Here is a 19,776-nt window from a genome sequence, read left to right as displayed (position 1 = left end):
GGAACCGCCAACTTTTTGCGGTGGATCACTCGAATACCCGGAAACCTGGTTTAAACGTACGACCATGTCGCCGCCTTTAACAACTGAAACACCGAAGACAAGCTGCGTCACGCCTGCTTCCACCTGGAAGACGCGGCAAGGACGTAGTTCGAGAATCGGCAGTCCTCTCTTCAAACCTGGCATCTCTTCCGGAGAGCATTCCTTGACAAGTTCATGAGCGTTGTCCGCAAGGAAAGGATGGCTTATTTGCTGGAGACACGAGTGCAGCTACCAAACGAACACGTAACCATCTTCACAGAAGAGATGACCTGACTTTAGCGCCATGCAGACGCTGCCATGCCCGACGGCAAAAAGTTCGCGTGCTTATGCGGGGTCTTGTCCGCAACCCGCCCAAGACGCTCACCGAATTCCTCGCCTAGTCTACAACTATTAAGAAAACACTTGAGATGCGGCGATACATTATAACCACTCTCCGCTGTCTGCAATTAATCGCGAGGTACACTAGCCGGCCCGACGACTTGTGCGAGACGACCAGAGCAGTAGTGCGTGAAGAGCTGCGCAAGATGTTTCCTAGACCGTAACCCCAGGTTCATTGAATAGCCGACATACTTTGTCAGGAACATTAGTAGTCGCTAGGATTTGCGGGACCGCCGCCGCCTGATCCGGAAGCCATGAACTATGCTGCTGCCCCACGCCGTGCTGTTGCTACTCCGCGCAATCGCCAAGGAACCGCGCCGTCGACGTTCGGTCGCCAGACACCGCCACCAGGCCCGCCACGGACTACGCCATCCTGCCAGCCTGTCGACCAACGCTCGGCCCTGCGAAAGACTGATGTTTGGCGCCCCCCTGACCACCGTCATCTGTACTAACACTGCGGAGAAGCTGGTACCACTTACCGCCGCTGCCGCGACCGCGAGGTGTGGGTTTGCCATCAGCGCTCCACGTCCAGAGCGAGCTAAACGGCCACTGAACATCGCTGATTGTGTCGCCGTATCTGAGTGAGACATCGACGGCCGTCGCGTTCACCGTCATCAGGACCTCTCACCGCTACACCCGCAGTACAGCGGCCCTACCAGGGGACAAATCCCGAGCCCATATGCGGAAAACTAAGGGCAGCAACCGATGATGATGCGGATAGTACTGCAGTTTCTAAGCGGCCGAGGTCGACGCCGCGACGAAAGCGGAAGAACAAGCCGCAAGCCGAACGGAGCCCTGAAGACGAAACCTCGCGGCTGGAAGGACGCTTCACGACACCACGTGGAAGCAGCGGAACAAACCGACGTAGCCGTGATCACGACGCCACGACCTAACCGCAACGCAAGATGACGAACTAGACACGTCGACAATCTCATCAATGGCCACAACTACACCGCGTTCGCCGACATTGGAGCAGACTATTTCGTCAAGGAGCCTTTCGCCGCGTAGTTGAAGGAAGTTAAGACTGCTTGGGAAGGCCTCGAAATCCGGACCGCTTGAAACTGCGCAGCAAGAGTCAGTCATTAATCGGACATATCCTGCGAGCTTCGTAACCCTGCAACACTGCTCCAGGGATGTCATATTTGGCATTGACTTCTTAAACAATCACGGCGCCATCATCGACTTCAAAACCAAGTTGATAACTCTGTAGGATAACTCCAGCATCATAATGCCCGCTGGCACCGATAAGTTGTATGACATCGAACATGTCATCGAGTGGGATCAGCGTTGCTAGACCGTGAAATTTGCCTCGCAAGAGGCATTTGACGGTTGCTTGAAGGAAAAGGACGCTTGCTGCTAACGAACTGCAGCCAAAAATTGGCCGCGTATCTACGTGCTTCGCTGCAAATGTCGTCGAAAGACGATAGTCTTTGGCCGGCCGTACTACATGAGTCCTGGTCTCATCCGGTAGGCTTGCTTGGCCTCCCGGTATTTGGCGCTTCTCGCCGCATGCTCTTCTGGTGTTTCCTCTGTCTCAAGGCGGGCTCGCTTGGCTTCACGGTTTTTTTTACGCCTTTGGGAGCCATCTTTTGGAGTTTCCGCTTCCCGGCGTTTCCGCTGTGCCAGGCGTTCCTTGGTTACCCGTTCGGCACGAGCTTCGGGCGTCTCTTCTGCCGCCCGCTACGCTCGCTTAGCCTCTCGGTCGCTGACGATTCGCGCGTCGCGCAACTGGTCTGTAGCCTGTTGCTTCCGGGCACGCCTCGACACACGATCTTTCGCTAGCCACTGGGCTCGTTGCTCGAACGTTTCCTGGGCACGCTTCAGACGACGGGCGTCGGCACGACGGCGCTTCTCCGCTGCGATTTGGTCGTCGGTCTTTTCGTGCGTTGTCTGGGCATGTCTAGCAGAGTGGGTTGTACTTCACCAAGCGGCCATTTACCTTTTGCCTTGCGTCAGACAGCGCCTCCTCTACGTTGAATTGGCCGCATCGCATTGATAAAACAGAGGAGGCGCTGCGTGAGATATGGACGCCATCTGTCGCGCTACCGGGACACATCGGCTTCAGAACACCCGGCATATGCTACCAGGTGGCAGCACCATAGCGTCGTAGTGAAATCGGTTGGAAGAGGTTTTTTTTGTGCACTGCGTCTCACGTCTTTGAGCACTGGGATCTTTAAATTACATATCTATAGATTTTGTAAAAAAGGAACACACTGCATAATACCTAGGTAATGGTGTTGTGCCAGAGATATGCGTAAGATTTGTTTTTAATCGACCACGCTGTAAGTGTGATCGCATACACCAGTTCAAGTTAGGCGGTCTTTAGGCGCGGGCTTAAACTTTGGCTGGGTGGCTGAATCCAGAGACGTGCCGACGAACAGAAAGACGGACAGACAGACCAAAATTTCTCCGTTTAAGTATCCCAAGAAAGACTATCGTCTTTATAATATAGTCATCTGAGCGTGTGGTTCGACGATCGCATACAACAAAGAAATCATGGCCTTCAGTGGTCCGTTTGCCTTTTCAGATTATCAAGACGCTACAACGACGACCGCAATACCTCAGCCATCCTTCGACATCAAACCAAGTATTCCAGCTCGGCAACAGCAATAGCTCTGATGCATTCTGCTGTAATATAAGGACTGCTCCTCGTTGTCATCCAGGTTTTAACAAATTGGCCTTTATCAGCACCCTATCATAACGGAAGAAACTGCTCGACAACTTCGTTAGAGTCCCTGCCGGGTTGCGACACGAGAAGAAGTTATAAAGGGGCAATTCGACAAAATGCTCCAGGACGACATAAGACAGCCTTCGAGGAGTCCGCGGGCATCACCAGTAGTATTTATCAAGAAGGATGTCACTCTGCTTATCTGAGTCATTTACCGTCGCCTGAAAAAGAACACGAAGAGGGATGACTGGACGTGTATGAACTCTGTATCACTGCTGTTTTATCTACTTTTATCTTTTAATTGCTGTGAGTTTCACATATCCCCTTCTCCATGAAAAGGAGCAGCTGGTGCTGTACAAAAGCGCCAACATCTCCTAAAACTCATATAATGAAAACGACTTTTATCCACTCCCAATGATAGACCACGCCTTGACTTAACTGTAACGCAATTTACTTTTATTCGATGGACCACAAGACGAGCTATTGCCAAATTGAGATCGATGAGAAAGACCGCGAGAAGACTACCTTTATAACATAGGAGGGCCTCTTTGGGTTTAAGGTCATCTCAGTTGGTCTTTGCTGGGAACCTGCAACGTTCCACCGCGTTATAGACACAGTGGTGGCTTAACTAAAGTGGCAGACTTGTCTTGTCTACCTGGATGACGTCGTCGTTATCGCTCCTAGCATTGACGAACACCTCCGACGCCACACAGGCCATCTGGCCTGATTTGGCGAACTTAAACAGGAGAAGTACCGATTCGTGTACGAAGAGCTCCTCTTCCTAGCACACATCATCAGCAACTCCGGAATACGCCTTGGCCCGCAGAAAGCCGCCATTACTGCATTCCCGCCACCCGTCGACAAGAAGGCCGTGTGTCGATTTCTCGGCCTGTGTGCCTATACATGCGGTTTGTCAAATATTTTGCCTGCGACGCCCAACCACTAACTGAACTGACCAAGGGCGACCTCGAGCTTAAGTGGGAAAGCCAGCAGGAAAAACCATTCCGAGAACTGAAACCACAACTACAGTATCCACCAGACTCCGCAGACTTCGATGAAATCGCGGACACAGAAATTCAAACCGACGCTAGCTGTGTAGGACTTGGCGTCAAATTTGTACAGTCGACGGAAGGCAGAGAAAGGGTCATCGCTTACGCTAGCTTTTCGCTGTCAAATGTGGAATCAATCTTTTTGTCGACAAAAAAAACGTGTCTTGCTCTCACTTGAGCTACATCAAACTTTCGCCCCTATCGTTACGGCATACCTTTCAATGTCGTGAGCGACAACCACGCTTTGTGTGCGCTAGCAGCCTGTAGGATCCTTGAGGGCGTCTCACATGGTAGAATCTGAGACTTCAAGGGTTTTACATTATCCCTTACAAGTCCGGACAAAAGCACTCTGACGCCGACTGCTCGTCCCGCACACTGCTTGATCCGCCGCATGAAGATCGCGACGTTGGCAGCTTCTTGGTGCCCATAAGTACGGACGACTTCAACGAACCACAGCGAAGCGATCCCGAACAGACGAGCCTGGCCGAGTACTTGGACGGTGAGACCACCATTGTTCCCATAGTATCTTGGTGAGGATTCGTGTCATTTTTCTTGCAAAACGACATCCTCGTAAGGAAGAACTTCTCTCAGGCCTGAGCCAAATACCTTGTTCTTGTACCTTCGACACTGCGATGAGAAGTTCTGCAGGCCCTGCACGATGACCCGACGCTGGTCACCTCGGTTTTTCCTGCACGTTGGCGAGCATACAAGAAAAGTACTACTGGCCACGCCTTACAGCCGAGGTCGCTCGTTACATGAGGACATGCGGGGACTGTTAGCGACACAACACATCACCGGCAGGGCCAGCTGGATTCGTTCAGCCAATCGATTCACCTGGTTGACCGTCCCCAACGAATCGGGATGGACTTGCTGGGGCCATTTCCAACATCCACGCCCGGCAGCAAATGGATCTATAAAGACGTTTATTAGCAGGCACTCGGCGGGATACACGACTGCGAGCCAGTCCTCCACGTCGGTGCCATTTGCGCCAGTGAAGACCGGAGGGTCGCGAATACGAGGGACACCTGGACATGAGGTCGGTGTAGGCGGGGGCGTTTGCTGGGAGGCGTCTTGAGGAATCGTAGGCGTCAGGGTACGGGATCGAAGAGCCAGGGGCATCGCATGAGAGCCGAAGTTGATGGGAAAGCCCAGCACCTCCACCAAATTATAAAGACGTTTATTAGCGGGCACTCAGCGATGATACACGACTGCGACAGTCAAGGCGGGGTGCCAAATCTGAGCGCGAGGAGCGAGCTGTCCGAGAAGAGCGGAAGAGGACGACCCACTAGTAAGCGCTCGAGAGGGCGACCCATTACAGGCTTCCAACGCTTCGCTACAGATCTTAGTAGCCACGGACTACCTCACTCGCTCTACCTATACAAGGGCCTGCCTACATGTAGTGCCGCCGAGGCGGCAAAATTTGTGTTCGAGAGCGTCCTAGTGCGCCACAACACCTCGGAAGCTCTTATCCCCGATAGGCGTACGGATTTTACGGCGCACCTAAAGCAACCGATCTTGGTATACCACCAGACAAGTCACCGACTGACAACTGCCTACCACCCGCAGACGAATGGTTTCACCGAGTGCCTGAATAAAACCCGCGCCGACGTGCTGGCAATGTAGGTCGTCAATTAACTCAAGACTTGCGACGCCATCTTTCCGTATGTAAGCTTCACGTACATTGCGGTGTGAGTTTTCTTTTTGCATGCATGACATGAACGAGAGTTACAACGGTGCCCATCATCACGGTCGGGCAGTGGGAGTGTTGTTGGTGTCATCAGGACAGTGATCGTTCTCACCACACTTTGCACATGTTGGCCGTCTGGTATTGGGTATCTATGCTCTGACATAGATTTTCATGTAAGCTGTTTCAATGTGTTATGGGAGGCTGCTTGAGCCAAATGTTAAAATCAGGTGTTAAGTAGGTATTTCTTTGTCATCTCTACGTATCTTGATCAATTTCACATCGATCATATTTTGTTCCTTACATCCACCCAATAGCTCTGCATCATTCAGCGTAATCAAGTCATAATCTGTCACTACTCCACGGAAGATATTCATTGATTTGTGTTCAGTCACAGTTATGAAAATTCCTTCAAATCTCGCAAGCGTAGGGAGTTTCGCATGTAGGGAATTTCAAGAGGTACATCTCCGCTTGACATTTTAGTGATTTTATACCCCGGTCCTACCTGCTGTTCAAGGCATCTAGCCACCAGACAAGGCGAAACGCCTCTCGCTTGTATGTCCGTTTAGTCAGTGTGGACCGCGTGGTACCGAGGAAAAGTATGTTCGTGCCGCTGGAGGAAGCTTGCTGTCACTTCAGTACGCACTCTTTTGAGAGGGCGATCAGAAAGTGGGGGAAAGGAGTGCCCATTAAATGTCTCCTTATTCAGCAGCTACTGTAGCCACCCACCATCGAGCCCAACAAGGGGACGGTACAAGGCTTGGGTAACACATGAACACGCCAGCTATGCATAGCTCCTCTAACCAAATTTACTATATCCAAGGCTAGATATAGAACACAAGGTTAACCCAGGCCACCTACGAAAACCAGGAAGCAAATGAAGGGAATCGGAGATATACAGCAAGGAAAGAAGATATGCAACACAAGGATAAGAGAGGGGGAGGGAAAAATGCAACCACCTATTTTCCCTGGGTGGGTGAGCCCTGGGGTGCCGTCTACGTGAAGCCGCGGCGAAAGATGTGAGTTGTCTGGGCCAGCGGTGCCTTAAAAGTCTAATCATCTGGCGTCGCCTGAACCTCCAGGATCCCCTTTTTCCCGGACACGGGTAAGTCATGTACGGCTAGGCTTGGGAGGGGGTCAACCCCCCCCCCCCCCCGTGTTGGCTAGGGTCCCTGGTGACACCGCTCGCCATACTCCTGCTCGCGCAGGAGTTCGGGGAGTGTTACCCGGTAAATGTATCGGCTATGTAAGTAGCACTTGCCGGGAAACAGCATCTCCAGTATACGAAGCGGGTAGTGACGTAAGTACACTTCCGTATCTAACTTAGCTAAAAAATGATTCGTGCTGCGAGAGGGTTAGGCGTGTTGTGAGGACACCTGAGCAGCGGCCTATATGCAAGGAACGCCAAAGAAAATCGACGAAGATGGGAACTATGGCATCGTGCTGATGCCGTGGATGAAGAGGAGGCTCAGCTCATGCGCCAGGAACGGCTCAATAACGATGAAATTTGTGAAGCCGAAAGCGCGGCCAAACTACAAAGGTACAACGCAAGCATCGGTTTAGAAGTGTAAATTTGAAATTCAGGAATAAATCTCTCGGCGCAGATATAGATTTCGTTTAAACAAGCGTTCATGCTCGTTCGAACCATTCACACGTCTTTGGCGAACAATTATATACAATTCATGTAAATTACGTCATGCGAATAATTTCAAGCTGCGTCGCAGTCGGTAACCGTTCAAGGTTTCGTCTACAGAACGCTGCCCAACCACCTACACAGATTATATTGAAGACCAATTGTTTGCATTGATTCTAAAGCACTTCTCCGGATCTTTAAATAAAGTTATTCGTGCCGCACCGTATTCTAAAGCCACATTTCTAAATCTTACATGCATTGTCAAATACAGCTTTATTGATTCATTGCTGTTCAAGCAAAAGTTAATTTTGCCAGGTGGAAAGAGAATGCCTTATAAAATAACGAGTGCAAATGACCTTTGTAAAAAGGGGTATGACTGGTAGGACAGAGCATGGTAGTCGATGTCAGCGAAGGGTACTACGTGATACCTCTATCTGGGTGGTACGCATGATATAATCCATTCTTGGCGAACTATAGCATGCTGCAATTTTATGGTACGCCAGCGCCTATTAATTTTTAAAAACCTTGACACTTTTCTGCTCGAAGGCCGTGGTGGCTGACAAGAAAATCTCTTGGGGCAAAAATTCATCGACCCTGAATATTACATTCGACATGATAATGCCTGGTGCCTATTATTGGGTTGGCGAAAATGTGGATGAACAAATGAAAAAGGAGAACCATTGACAGGACTGGTGCCAACTAACAGTTGTTTTTTGGCACCAGTGCTGTCATTTCTTGTCTTCGTTCTTTTGTGCCTCTGAATTTTTTTGCGACCATGCAACAACTAGCCCAAGCACGCCTTTTAGTCTAATACAATTGGGCATCAGGTGCATTTTTGCATATATTTGTGTTGCTTGAATGTCATACTGCATGGGTCTCTATAGGCTCCGTGCAGACGTAACTCTGCTGCCCGAGCGAAGGCGTCCCCTGCGGGAAGAAGCGCAGATTTGGCGGGATGCTCTCACGCGCTCGCAATGGGGTGAAATCGAGGAACGATGCCTTTTACGATGACCATACTTTTCGTGCTGTGCGCGCTTGGCCAGTGACCAGAGCGACGGTCCGTCCGCGTTATCAACGCGATCATTCAGCCGCAGGCGGTGGACGATAAAAATAATATGGCATAAAACATCGCTCCGCGATGACACCCCTGCTCGCTCCACGCTCCCGCTGTGACAGCGCGAGGTGTTTTCGCGGGCAGTTCGTTTTGTGTCGGTTGCGCTGTTCGTAGGAATGCCGAACTCCGGGAATAATTGCTGCGTTGTTGCGTGCAATGACACCCGCAAGATCGGTTTCCATTTAGAGTGAGTGAGTGAACAACTTTATTGAATGATCCGGCAAAACAAGGAGAGGGATATGAAAGCATCGGCGTGTACGGTGGATCGCACTCGTTCGACGACAAAAGTAAGTTTTGTGAATAGATGGGATATTTTTTTTCTGGGTTTGCACTTGCCCGTGATTGTTGATCTGCCTAGCAACACCTCTTCCACGACGCCGTGAACGTGCCCCGCTTCGAGGAGGTCTTTGCCCTTTTTCAGGTTAGCTCCTCGGAAGAAACTATCTATGTCACGTAGGTCTCCGAATCCAAACGTAATAATAATTGGCACGCTTTGCACTGCCATGGCAGCAAAACACAATCCGCGACGATGAACTCGGCTGCACTGGTTAAGTCGGCGCAGCGAATGCAGTGCCATGGCTGTTCGATGGAAAGCGATTTTTCATTCTGCGGCCGTGACACTGGAATTGCTCGTATCGCCAGTTTCAAGCTGCCGCTGAGTTCGCTGCCGCGTTTGCACGAGGGTGATAAGCTGCGATTGTTCATTGAGCGAGACGGCCCGCGTTACACGTGCGCAGTTTCGCTCAACAGGCTCGTCACCTCCGTTATCTTCCCCCAGCTCATGCATTTTATGTTGCCGCGTTCGCCTGAGGATACACGAGGTCTGGCGAAAAGAAGCACACGCGCAAACGCTACGTTATCTGATCGCCGCTAATAATTTGACGTATTTTGGAAGCAAACGGGAAAGAAAACGCCTCAAGCAAAGCACCAAATCACGGCGCAGTGGCCCTCCACCGCCTGCGTCGTCTGATCCCTTATCCCGCCAAATCTGCTGCCGTGGCCGCTTTGGTGCTGGAGGCAGCGCGCGACTGTGGCGGCTCCTAACGTATGCACGGTGCCCATAGCTACCTCGCATGTAGATCGTAATGCTGTTGTGGAGTTAAACGTACCTTGTTCATGGTCAAATGAAATAACTGCGCACTTTCTACTGCCATCGAAGTACTGAAAATAATAGTCCCTCTTGTATTCTGTAAAATAGAATTAAACACACCTACAAATGTGTTTTGTGGAGCGCATGTTGCATATATATATATATATATATATATATATATATATATATATAATATTTAGGTATCCACACGTGTTCACAAAAAATTGAAGTATCTTTGCAAAGCTCTTTCTGAAAATTGACATTTGTAAGATTCATAGTAGCTCAGGCAGGCTGCTGTGACTCATGTGAAGAATGACACATATTTGCCCCAAACGGAAATGCTGATAACAATAGCAAAGCCTTAACACTTACAAAAAGATGGCTGATCCCTCTGTCATAGGAATTGGTATAACACGAAAGTAGAACGCATCGTCACAGAAGTAGCTGATTGTTTATAGTGCATTTAATGAGAGCTCGTACAATGTCTGCTTTTGTTGGGCAGACATAGCACCGCTTGATGTGGCCGCACTCAAGTTGACGCTTAGCGACACGTCTTCGTACCGACGACTAACGCCCGGGATCGTGATTTAACTATTGCGGTAGCCGAAGTTCTTAATATAAGCGTGGACACATCATATGGTGAATGCCCAGCAAATATGGCATCAACAAGCACATAATAAACACTGATACTCGATATGCACTCCTTCAGAGCCTCGCGGAACGTGAAGAGAAACGCTACGCGCGTCGTGTCTTCCCTCTAGCCTGGCCGTTTTCTCACAGGGCGAGCGGGGAACGCGGTGCGACAGGCAGGCGAGCTTCGGAGAGCTATTTTTCTATATGGATGGGTGCTGAGCGAGGCTTGAACGAAAGCCACCACCTCGCGGTGTGTTAAAGCTTTGACGAAATTACACATCTATTGGAAACGCACCGAATGGGGCGATCGCAGCAATGCCGTGTTTTTTAGGAGCTGGCTCGCCAGGTTCTTAAGTTGGGGCGCGTTGGTGCTGGGGCGAAGTCCCACGCCGTAACCAGCATACATCCATTCAAAGCGTCATGGAACGCGAAGAGGAACGCTATGCGCGTCGTGTCTTCCCTCGAGCCTGGCCGTTAATTGTCACAGGGCGAGCGGAGAACGCGGTCGACAACGAGGCGAACGTCGGACCGCTATTTTAGGGCCACTTTTTCGTGCGCGTCTCGAGGGCAGTTTTCAAGTGAAAAAACATTAGGAGCGTTGCGTCTGCAAGTGTCGACAATGGAGAATCAGACGCTCTTATATATTTCTTGTATATATGCTTCATCAATGTGTGTATAATTGTAAATTTTTTATATAGTTCATCTAAATTGTAAATAAATGAAACATTGTGTATATATCTACATATAACAACGTGTCTCACGTCTTGATATGATGGTAGATGACTTGTACGGAAGATTCACCGGTTTTCCCGATCTTATTCGAGCCAGCTCTTCAATCATCATTCACATCGTGTATATGGCGTGATTTTTTTTTCGAGCCTGGTGGCACACATGTCACCGCGCCATTAAAAGGGGACGCTAATAGCATCCATACATCCAAGAGCACAGTGAGAGGAAAGTGTGAAAGATAAAAAGCGCGTTCACGTAGCCTCCATTATGTGTTTGGCGGTAGGTGCCTGCGCTAAACACCCGTCAACCATCGTCGAGGACCGAGAGGTTATAGGTTGAACCCCTGCCAAGTGAACTTTTTCTTACACTTTTTTTTCTTTGCCATTTCGTGGCGTTCATTTTGCTGACGTATTTCCGTGACGGAAATAGGTCGCGAAAGTATTGGTGGAGCCCGGTATAAAACGCTTTCGTGTAAAAATGTTAGTAATTTTATGGGCCCTGTATTCGCAATGCCCATAGACTGTCGCGCCACCGAGCGGAATTCAGGAACGTCCTCTCGAGGAGGGTTAGTAGACGACAAAATGGCGGCACTATGCAGTCGCTCCCTTGTTCGGCTATGCTAGCCTCATTGTTAACGCGTTGGCAAGAAAGGAACACTGCGACTTTGCATGTTCCCTGCATCAGTGAACAAACCGGGCCCTCCGTGACACGAGAAATCTGATTCGTTCTTGCGAGACGCGAAGTTTTCGTGAAAATACGTGGCAACTCGCGCTTTCAAAAGCTTCGCGAGGCTTTCTGTAGCCACGTAGGTAAGTTAAATGTTATCGTCTGACATATTCAGTTGAAGCTCACCCTGTTTTACTTGCATATATAATTGGTCCGTGTTTCTTGTAGTGCATGAGTCCCATAACACTGCACGCGGGAGGGAGGTCGCGCGGGCTCGCGATGTGCTCATGTATAACTGAGCGATCTCAAGTTGGCGATGCATTAAAATAGGGCCTCTATCCCTTGTCAGCGAAGCGCTGTTACGAATCGTGCGAGCGACGTTTCAATCATTCGAGGACGCGTCTGCTCGACGCCTTTCGTGGAGCGAACGCTTTCCATCCACGCCGTCCTTCGCCAGTGTGTTGGGTTTCATAGCCACCGCTGCGCCGCTTGTTTTTGTACGTTTGTTCATAGGTGGCAGCACACTGCAAGCGATTTGCTCGTTGACCGATCTGAGAGCGAAATGTTCTCCGCGCCCAGACGCCTCTGTAATTGTAAACGTGGTGACGCGGAGTGGTCGAAGTTGTTCGGCGGCGGAAATTATTCAGATTGCTTTCAGCAGTGATGTTGAAAGAAACCGTCTTGACGACGAGGATTTTTTTCCGGACGTAGAAGACTGTGAAGGCACCGAGAGTGACAGCGACGGTGAACGATCAGCTGCTAACTCACGAGGAGCGAGTTGCACTTCACGTCCCCCCCGTGCGTTAATGTTCTTTCACGCTCGTAAGTCAGTTTGATTGTATTTAATGTATAATATCCTTGAGCGAGATCAAAATAAAAGCATAGTTCCTCTTGTGCATTGCATGTATCACAATTATTGTGGATATTACGGAGCGCCGCATGCCGCCAACACGCTCGAGCTCGACCAACGAAGCGAAATGGTTAGAGCGATGGAACGTGCAGTCACGGCCACAATCCACGCCTCTCGGCGAACTTCTTCGACGTTGCGAAAAGCATACGTGTTTATTCTTTTCGATATTCATGTTTCGATCGTGCTGATCGAACCTGCAACATGCGAGTGAAGTACACACGGCTAGAGTCTCAGCATGGCTGCGACACAAGCGCTACTGAATGGCATGTTAAATGCTTGTGTTCCGTTGAAGACGTAACTCCGCGTTTTCGACTGCGCAAGTAATGACGACGGGGTATTATCACAGAACACTTTTTATGTTTGCAAGCCATCATCACGCGCAGCAGCGATGGCGCTACTCGCTGGCGGCCTACTACTGCGGCAAAACCATCAGGCAGGCTCGGTACGTACTACCTCGGAGTGCCGTTCAGCTCATACGTCAATTCTAGTTCATACAGGTTTATGTAGCACGCACAGGATTTCGCAAAGCATCGTTATGCACGGTAACGGAGCTGAAATATAACCTTTCACTTCGCAGCAAATAATTAGGTGGCGAGTACTTAGCACTTTCCATGGTTTGGGAAAGTATTTTAGTCTCATATCCATTTCAGCGCAGCTCATGACTTCATCCGGTGAAAGTGGCACGGTCCGTACGTCCGCACGTCCTATCTGTTCCTATGCTAACAAACGGGTTGACCCTCCTCCTGGCGCCATCTTGAAAAGCACGGCGCGCCACCTATAGTTCGTGGGCATTGCGAATATTGAAGCGAGCATTCACTTACAAATTAAACTAATCAGCGTGGTGACTGCCCGTACAAGTAAACTATGAAATTTCGCGCCACCACCACGCCGTGAAAATTGTACTAACTGCGGATCAGAGCTCGGGATTTTCTTGCCTCTGTTGACGCTTGGCTCCTGTTTGTCTCAGTCGAAGCTGCGGATTCGCCTGTCTTTCTTAGGGCTCGGCTTGCGCCTGAGTCTACTGAAGCTGAGGGTTTCCTCGCATTCGCTGCCGTTTCACCTCCGCTTCTATCTTCTGTCTGCCTCTAACTCCTGGCGCTGGCGTTTCGCTATCGCTTCGCCGGCTCGGACAGACGAATTAGCCTTAGGGGACGTTGGCGCTAACGGGCAAGCAAGCACTGGCGTTCCAAACGGGCATCCTGCTCAGCGTCCATGGCGGGAGTCAAAACCTTATTTTGACATGCAGTTGCGCCCTGTCTTCTGCTATTTCGGTATTGGCTTAACCTGTAACATCCACTTCTACCTGTGTTGGTACTTTTAGCGTGATGCCAAGCGATGACATAACACGGCAGCGCGGGCCCTCATAGTGCTCCGGGCTTAGAATATTGTCACGTGGTCGTGACGTCGACGAGCACAGCAGTCTGCGTTTGTAGGATGAAACTGTTTATTTGGCCGAACTTGTGGCCGGAAAATGAGAACTAGAACTACAGCAATGCACGCTGTACAATGATAGCGGCGAACCGGGCGTCGTCCGTCGATCAACTGACAAGCGGTCAAGCGCGTCAGCTTTTATACAGGCGCTATCGAACTTTCCAGCAATATCGCTGGTGGCGGCGTTATCTCTAGACAAAACTGGAACATTCGCGTGCGGGGCGCAATCTTAACAAACCGATCTACTACAGTCGCGACGCTTCTAGAACACTACTTCGCGGACAGCGTCGAGTGTTGATAACCGTCCCTGCCGGTCAAACCCGAATACATCAAAACAAGACAAGAAGTGGGCGTGGCATTGCCCCCCTCTGAAAAAGCATCGTCCCGATGCTTATGAAAGAACATAGAAGAGAAAAAAAACAAAACAAAACAAGTGCTTACACAAATAAATTACAATAACGAAGGAAAAAATAGAGTCCCCAGGCTCGCTAACGCGCAAAAAACGGCTTAAGGCGCACGACATGGACGACTTCAGGTCGCGCACGGCGCCGCTGAGAGTTCGTAATGCCGTCAGGGGCAACCTCATAGTCGAGTGCGCCGAGGCGTCGAAGTACCCTGTAGGGTCCGCAGTATCGTCGAAGAAGCTTCTCACTAAGTCCTCGTCGGCGTATTGGCGTCCATACCCATACACGGTCACCGGGTTGGTATTCCATGTGGCGTCGTCGAAGGTTGTAGCGGCGGCTGTCAGTCGTCTGCTTGTTCTTTATCCGTAGGCGGGCGAGCTGTCGTGCTTCTTCGGCGCGCTGTAGGTAGGTGGTCACGTCGATGTTTTCCTCGTCGGTCACGTTTGGTAGCATGGCGTCAAGCGTCGTTGCCGGGCTCCGTCCGTAGACCAACTTGTATGGCGTCATCTGCGTCGTTTCCTGTACGGCCGTATTGTACGCGAAGGTCACGTACGGAAGGATGGCGTCCCACGTCTTGTGTTCGACGTCGACGTACATGGCCAGCATGTCGGCGATGGTCTTATTTAGACGCTCGGTGAGGCCGTTGGTCTGTGGGTGGTACGCGGTGGTGCGGCGATGGCTTGTGTGGCTGTATTCCAAGATTGCCTGAGTTAGGTCAGCCGTGAACGCCGTACCTCTGTCGGTGATGAGAACCTCTGGGGCGCCGTGTCGAAGGACGATGCTCTCAACGAAGAACTTGGCTACCTCAGCGGCACTGCCTTTGGGCAGGGCTTTTGTTTCGGCGTAGCGGGTTAGGTAGTCGGTAGCCACGACGATCCATTTATTTCCGCAAGTTGACGTTGGGAACGGCCCCAGGAGGTCCATCCCGATCTGCTGGAATGGTCGCCGAGGAGGCTCGATCGGCTGCAGGAAGCCTGCTGGTCTTGTGGGCGGTGTCTTCCGTCGCTGACAGTCTCGGCACGTCCCTACGTAGCGAGTGACGTCGGCGGCAAGGCGCGGCCAGTAGTACTTTTCGTGTACTCGTGCGAGCGTTCGGGAAAGTCCGAGGTGTCCAGCCGTCGGGTCGTCGTGCAGGGCATGCAAAATTTCTGGTCGCAGTCCCGAAGGTACAACGATAAGGTAGCTGGCTCGGGCCGGAGAGAAGTTCTTCTTTACGAGGACGTTGTTTTTCAAAGAAAATGATGCCAATCCTCGCCTGAATACTTTTGGGACAACGATGGGACCCTCAAGGTATTCCACTAGACCCTTCAGTTGAGGGTCGGCTCGCTGTCGTTCGGCGAAGTCTTCGGTACTTATGGCTCCCAAGAAGCTGTCATCATCCTGGTCGTCGGGCGTTGGTCGGTCGACGGGGGCACGAGACAAGCAGTCGGCGTCGGAGTGTTTCCTTCCGGACTTGAACACGACAGTAATGTCAAATTCTTGAAGCCTCAGGCTCCACCGTGCGAGGCGACCTGAAGGGTCCTTCAAGTTAGCTAGCCAACACAAGGCGTGATGGTCGCTCACAACTTTGAAGGGCCTGCCGTAGAGATAGGGGCGAAACTTTGACGTAGCCCAGATGATGGCGAGGCACTCCTTTTCTGTTGTGGAATAGTTGACCTCTGCTTTAGACAGCGACCGGCTAGCATAACTGATAACCCTTTCCAGTCCACCCGCCCGCTGCACAAGGACGGCGCCGAGTCCTATGCTGCTTGCATCGGTGTGAATCTCCGTATCGGCGTATTCGTCGAAATGCGCAAGTATCGGAGGTGTCTGCAGGCGTCGTTTCAGTTCATGAAATGCTTCGACTTGCGCTGTTTGCCACCTGAATTCGACGTCGGTCTTCGTGAGCTGCGTTAGTGGCTCGGCGATCCGTGAAAAGTCTTTGACAAAGCGTCTGTAATAGGCGCACAAGCCGAGAAATCGGCGCACGGCCTTCTTGTCGGTGGGTGGCGGGAAAGCGGCGATGGCAGCTGTTTTCTGCGGGTCTGGGAGCACTCCAGTCTTGCTGATCACGTGACCCAGAAACAAGAGCTCCTCGTACGCGAAGCGGCACTTTTCTGGCTTCAGGGTGAGCCCGGAGTTCTTGATTGCTTGAAGTACGGATTGAAGTCGCTGGAGGTGTTCGTCGAAGTTTGAGGAATACACAACGACGTCGTCCAAGTAAACAAGGCAAGTCTGCCACTTCAAGCCAGCTAATACAGTATCCATGACTCGTTGGAAAGTCGCAGGTGCCGAGCAAAGACCGAAGGGCATGACCTTGAACTCGAACAGGCCGTCCGGCGTTATAAAGGCGGTCTTTTCTCGGTCTCTCTCGTCGACTTCAATTTGCCAGTAGCCGGTCTTGAGGTCCATCGACGAAAAGTAATTCGCGTTGTGGAGTCGATCCAGGGTGTCGTCTATCCGTGGGAGAGGGTATACGTCCTTCTTTGTGATTTTGTTCAGGCGACGATAATCGACGCAGAAACGTAGGGTCCCATCCTTCTTCTTCACTAACACCACGGGAGACGCCCACGGGCTGTTGGACGGCTGGATGATGTCGTCGCGTAGCCATCGACTTGTTTCTTAACGGCCTCCCGTTCCCGCGTCGAAACCCGCTAGGGACTCTGACGGAGTGGTCGAGCATTTTCTTCTGTTATGATGCGGTGCTTAGCAAGGGGCGTTTGTCGGACCCGCGACGAGGACGAGACACAGTCCCTGTATTCCTGCAGAAGGCGTCTAAGCTGTTGTTGTTGGCGAGCGGGAAGACTTGGGTTTACGTCGAAGGGTGGCTCAGGGATCGTCGTCGTAGCTTCGTCAGAATCTGAAAAGGCAAACGCATCGCTGACGGCCAAGATTTCTTCGATGTATGCAATCGTCGTGCCCCTGCTCAGGTGTCTGTATTCCTGGCTGAAATTCGTTAGCATCACGCTTCCTTTCCCTTCATACAGCCGAGCAATGCCTCTTGCGACGCAAATGTCACGGTCTAGCAGCAAACCCTGATCACTCTCGATGACACCTTCGATGCATTAAGCCGTTTCGGTGCCGACGGGAATTATGATGCTGGATCTAGGAGGAATGGTGACTTGATCCTCGAGCACGTTCAGGGCATGTTGACATGGGTTCGTATCCGGTGGTGTCGCTTTCTCCGACGATAGGGTTATCGACTTGGTTCTTAAGTCGATGACGGCGCCGTGGTCACTTAGGAAGTCCATTCCAAGTATCACATCCCTGGAGCAGTTTTGTAGGATTACAAAGCTCGCAGGATAAGTCCGGTTGTTGATAGTGACTCTCGCCGTGCAGACACCAATCGGCGTTATTAGATGGCCTCCAGCGGTCCGGATCTCGGGGCCTTCCCAAGCAGTCCTAACTTTCTTCAACTTTGCTGCGAACGGCTCACTGATGATGGAATAGTCGGCTCCAGTATCGACGAGAGCGGTGACGTTGTGGCCGTCGATCAGAACGTCGAGGTCGCTAGTCCGCCGTCTTGCGTTGCGGTTACGTCGCGGCGTCGGGTCACGGCTACGTCGGTTTGCGCCGCTGCTTCCGCGTTGCGTCGTCAGGTCTGCTTCCGGTCGCAAAGTTTCGTCCTCGGGACGTCGACGTCGTTCGGCGTGCGGCGGGTGCTCGGAACTTCGTCGTGGTGTCGTCGTCGACAGCGGAGGATCTTCAGCATTTCGCCGTTCAGCAACCGCACCTCCATCGGCAATATCTCATTCAATGACCACGAATACTAGCTTTGCAGCGCTGGTGTGATGGACCGCGCTTGAAGGACTGCGAAATGTATTGAGTTGCTTCTATCGTTTTCTTTTTTCAAGTAAAGCGAGTCAGCATTATACGTACAGAGATGCTGACTCAAGATTTGGCGGATTTAAATGTCGCTTGCAACACAAGAAAGGGCATGCGCCGCCTTTTACGACCTATGCCGTGCGCATCATTCTGGCATTAAAAGAAGTGCTAGGCACGTGAAAAGTCAGTGACGTAAACTAGCGTTCCTGCGTATGAGTTATTCATAATTGTTCTTCGTCTGTATCCCTGAGGTGACTTCTTTCGCGTTTTACACTTGGTAATGTAGTTCTTTAGGGGCCTCCTTTTTGTTACATCAGCGCTATTTTGTACGTCAACTTGTATCATTGGCAAAGACATTCCATACTACCTCAAAATACTGTTCGCTAAACTTAAGTTATACACTGCACTAAAGCGTGCTGAAGGTTTCAACCGGTGAACTGAAGAGTTTATTTCGTCTAAGTTTTAGCAGACATTTTATAAATGTAAAATGACGCGTCGTTTGAACTAATGAGCGCATCACCTCAACGCAAAGAATATTATTGTGCTTACAATTACAATTCGCGAAAACAAAAACAAATGATGGGCTGTTACCGACAGGTATGCTTCACTCATACGCAAAATGCCTTCTAAGAAATGTTAGTCTAGTGAGACCGCCAACAGTTTCGGCAAGCAGTGTCATCAATTTTGCAGTTCACACAAGTTAGGTCAAATGAGAGCTAGCGTGGGTTTTCTTGCGTAAGGAATAGGATAAAACAGTCCTGCGAATGATATGGGTAATTTAGCACAGAAAAAAGTTTTAATTATTGTATCTTACGCTCTTGCGCTGTAGCATGCAGAATCGGGGCACTGTCGGCAAGATCTCCTCGTGAAATGGTAGCCGTTACGAAGTAGTTTTTTCTGGAAGAAATAGCACTAAGTTTAGCGAATTTCGACAAGGGAATAATGTGGCACAATTATTTGTTCATGTTCGTGTCATCTCATGCACACATTTAAAAGTAGCTTAGCTCATCACTAATCAGCAGTTCCTCTTATTAGCGGATGGTCTAATTACCGTACTACGTAGAAAGCCCTTTAAGTCTTGTCGACTCAACAGTCTGCGATATTCTGGTATTTCTTAAAAGACATGAACAGAAATTTACACCATCTCCCGCTAAAGGGGATCATGAGGCGATGCGAAGCCGGAGCACTTGCACGATCGCGTTCTGTTGGCGTTCGTCGGGCATGCTACAGACCTCGGGCATGCTACCAACCTCGCGTCGTAGAACGCGAAGAGTAGCACTACACGCGTCGAGTCTTCCCTCTAGCCTGGCCGTTAATTCTCACAGGGCGAGCGGGGAACGCGGTCGACAGGGGGAGGGGACGCGCATGCGCTGATGCTCATCGGGCGCTGCGAAGGAGAGAATTTCGGCATGTCGAGCCCGCATTTCAGAGGAGCCAACCGAAGCAAGCGCTGGACTGAACGCGCGCAGCGCTCTTCCACTTGAAGGAGAGGAGAATAGAGAAGGAGAGCAGCGCATGCGCCGCGAAAGCAGAAGCGAGAACGC

At 50.8% G+C, this 19,776-nt stretch overlaps 1 long non-coding RNA gene across 1 annotated transcript in view; it reads right to left on the bottom strand.

The window, feature by feature from the left end:
* LOC119399595 (uncharacterized) overlaps nucleotides 1-19,129 on the bottom strand; it is a 32,180-nt gene extending 13,051 nt beyond the window's left edge. The window contains exons 1-2 of the long non-coding RNA XR_005184907.2: nucleotides 19,047-19,129; nucleotides 9,675-9,752 (exon numbers count right to left, since the gene is read on the bottom strand). This is a non-coding gene — a long non-coding RNA (uncharacterized LOC119399595). The remainder of the gene's footprint in view (nucleotides 1-9,674; nucleotides 9,753-19,046) is intronic.
* Nucleotides 19,130-19,776: the final 647 nt, after the last annotated feature.

This window comes from Rhipicephalus sanguineus, chromosome 7, assembly GCF_013339695.2.
Source record: "Rhipicephalus sanguineus isolate Rsan-2018 chromosome 7, BIME_Rsan_1.4, whole genome shotgun sequence".
NCBI classification, from domain to species: Eukaryota; Metazoa; Arthropoda; class Arachnida; order Ixodida; family Ixodidae; genus Rhipicephalus; species Rhipicephalus sanguineus.
Note: the sequence above shows the minus strand (reverse complement) of the source record. Positions and strands in the feature narration are given on the sequence as shown.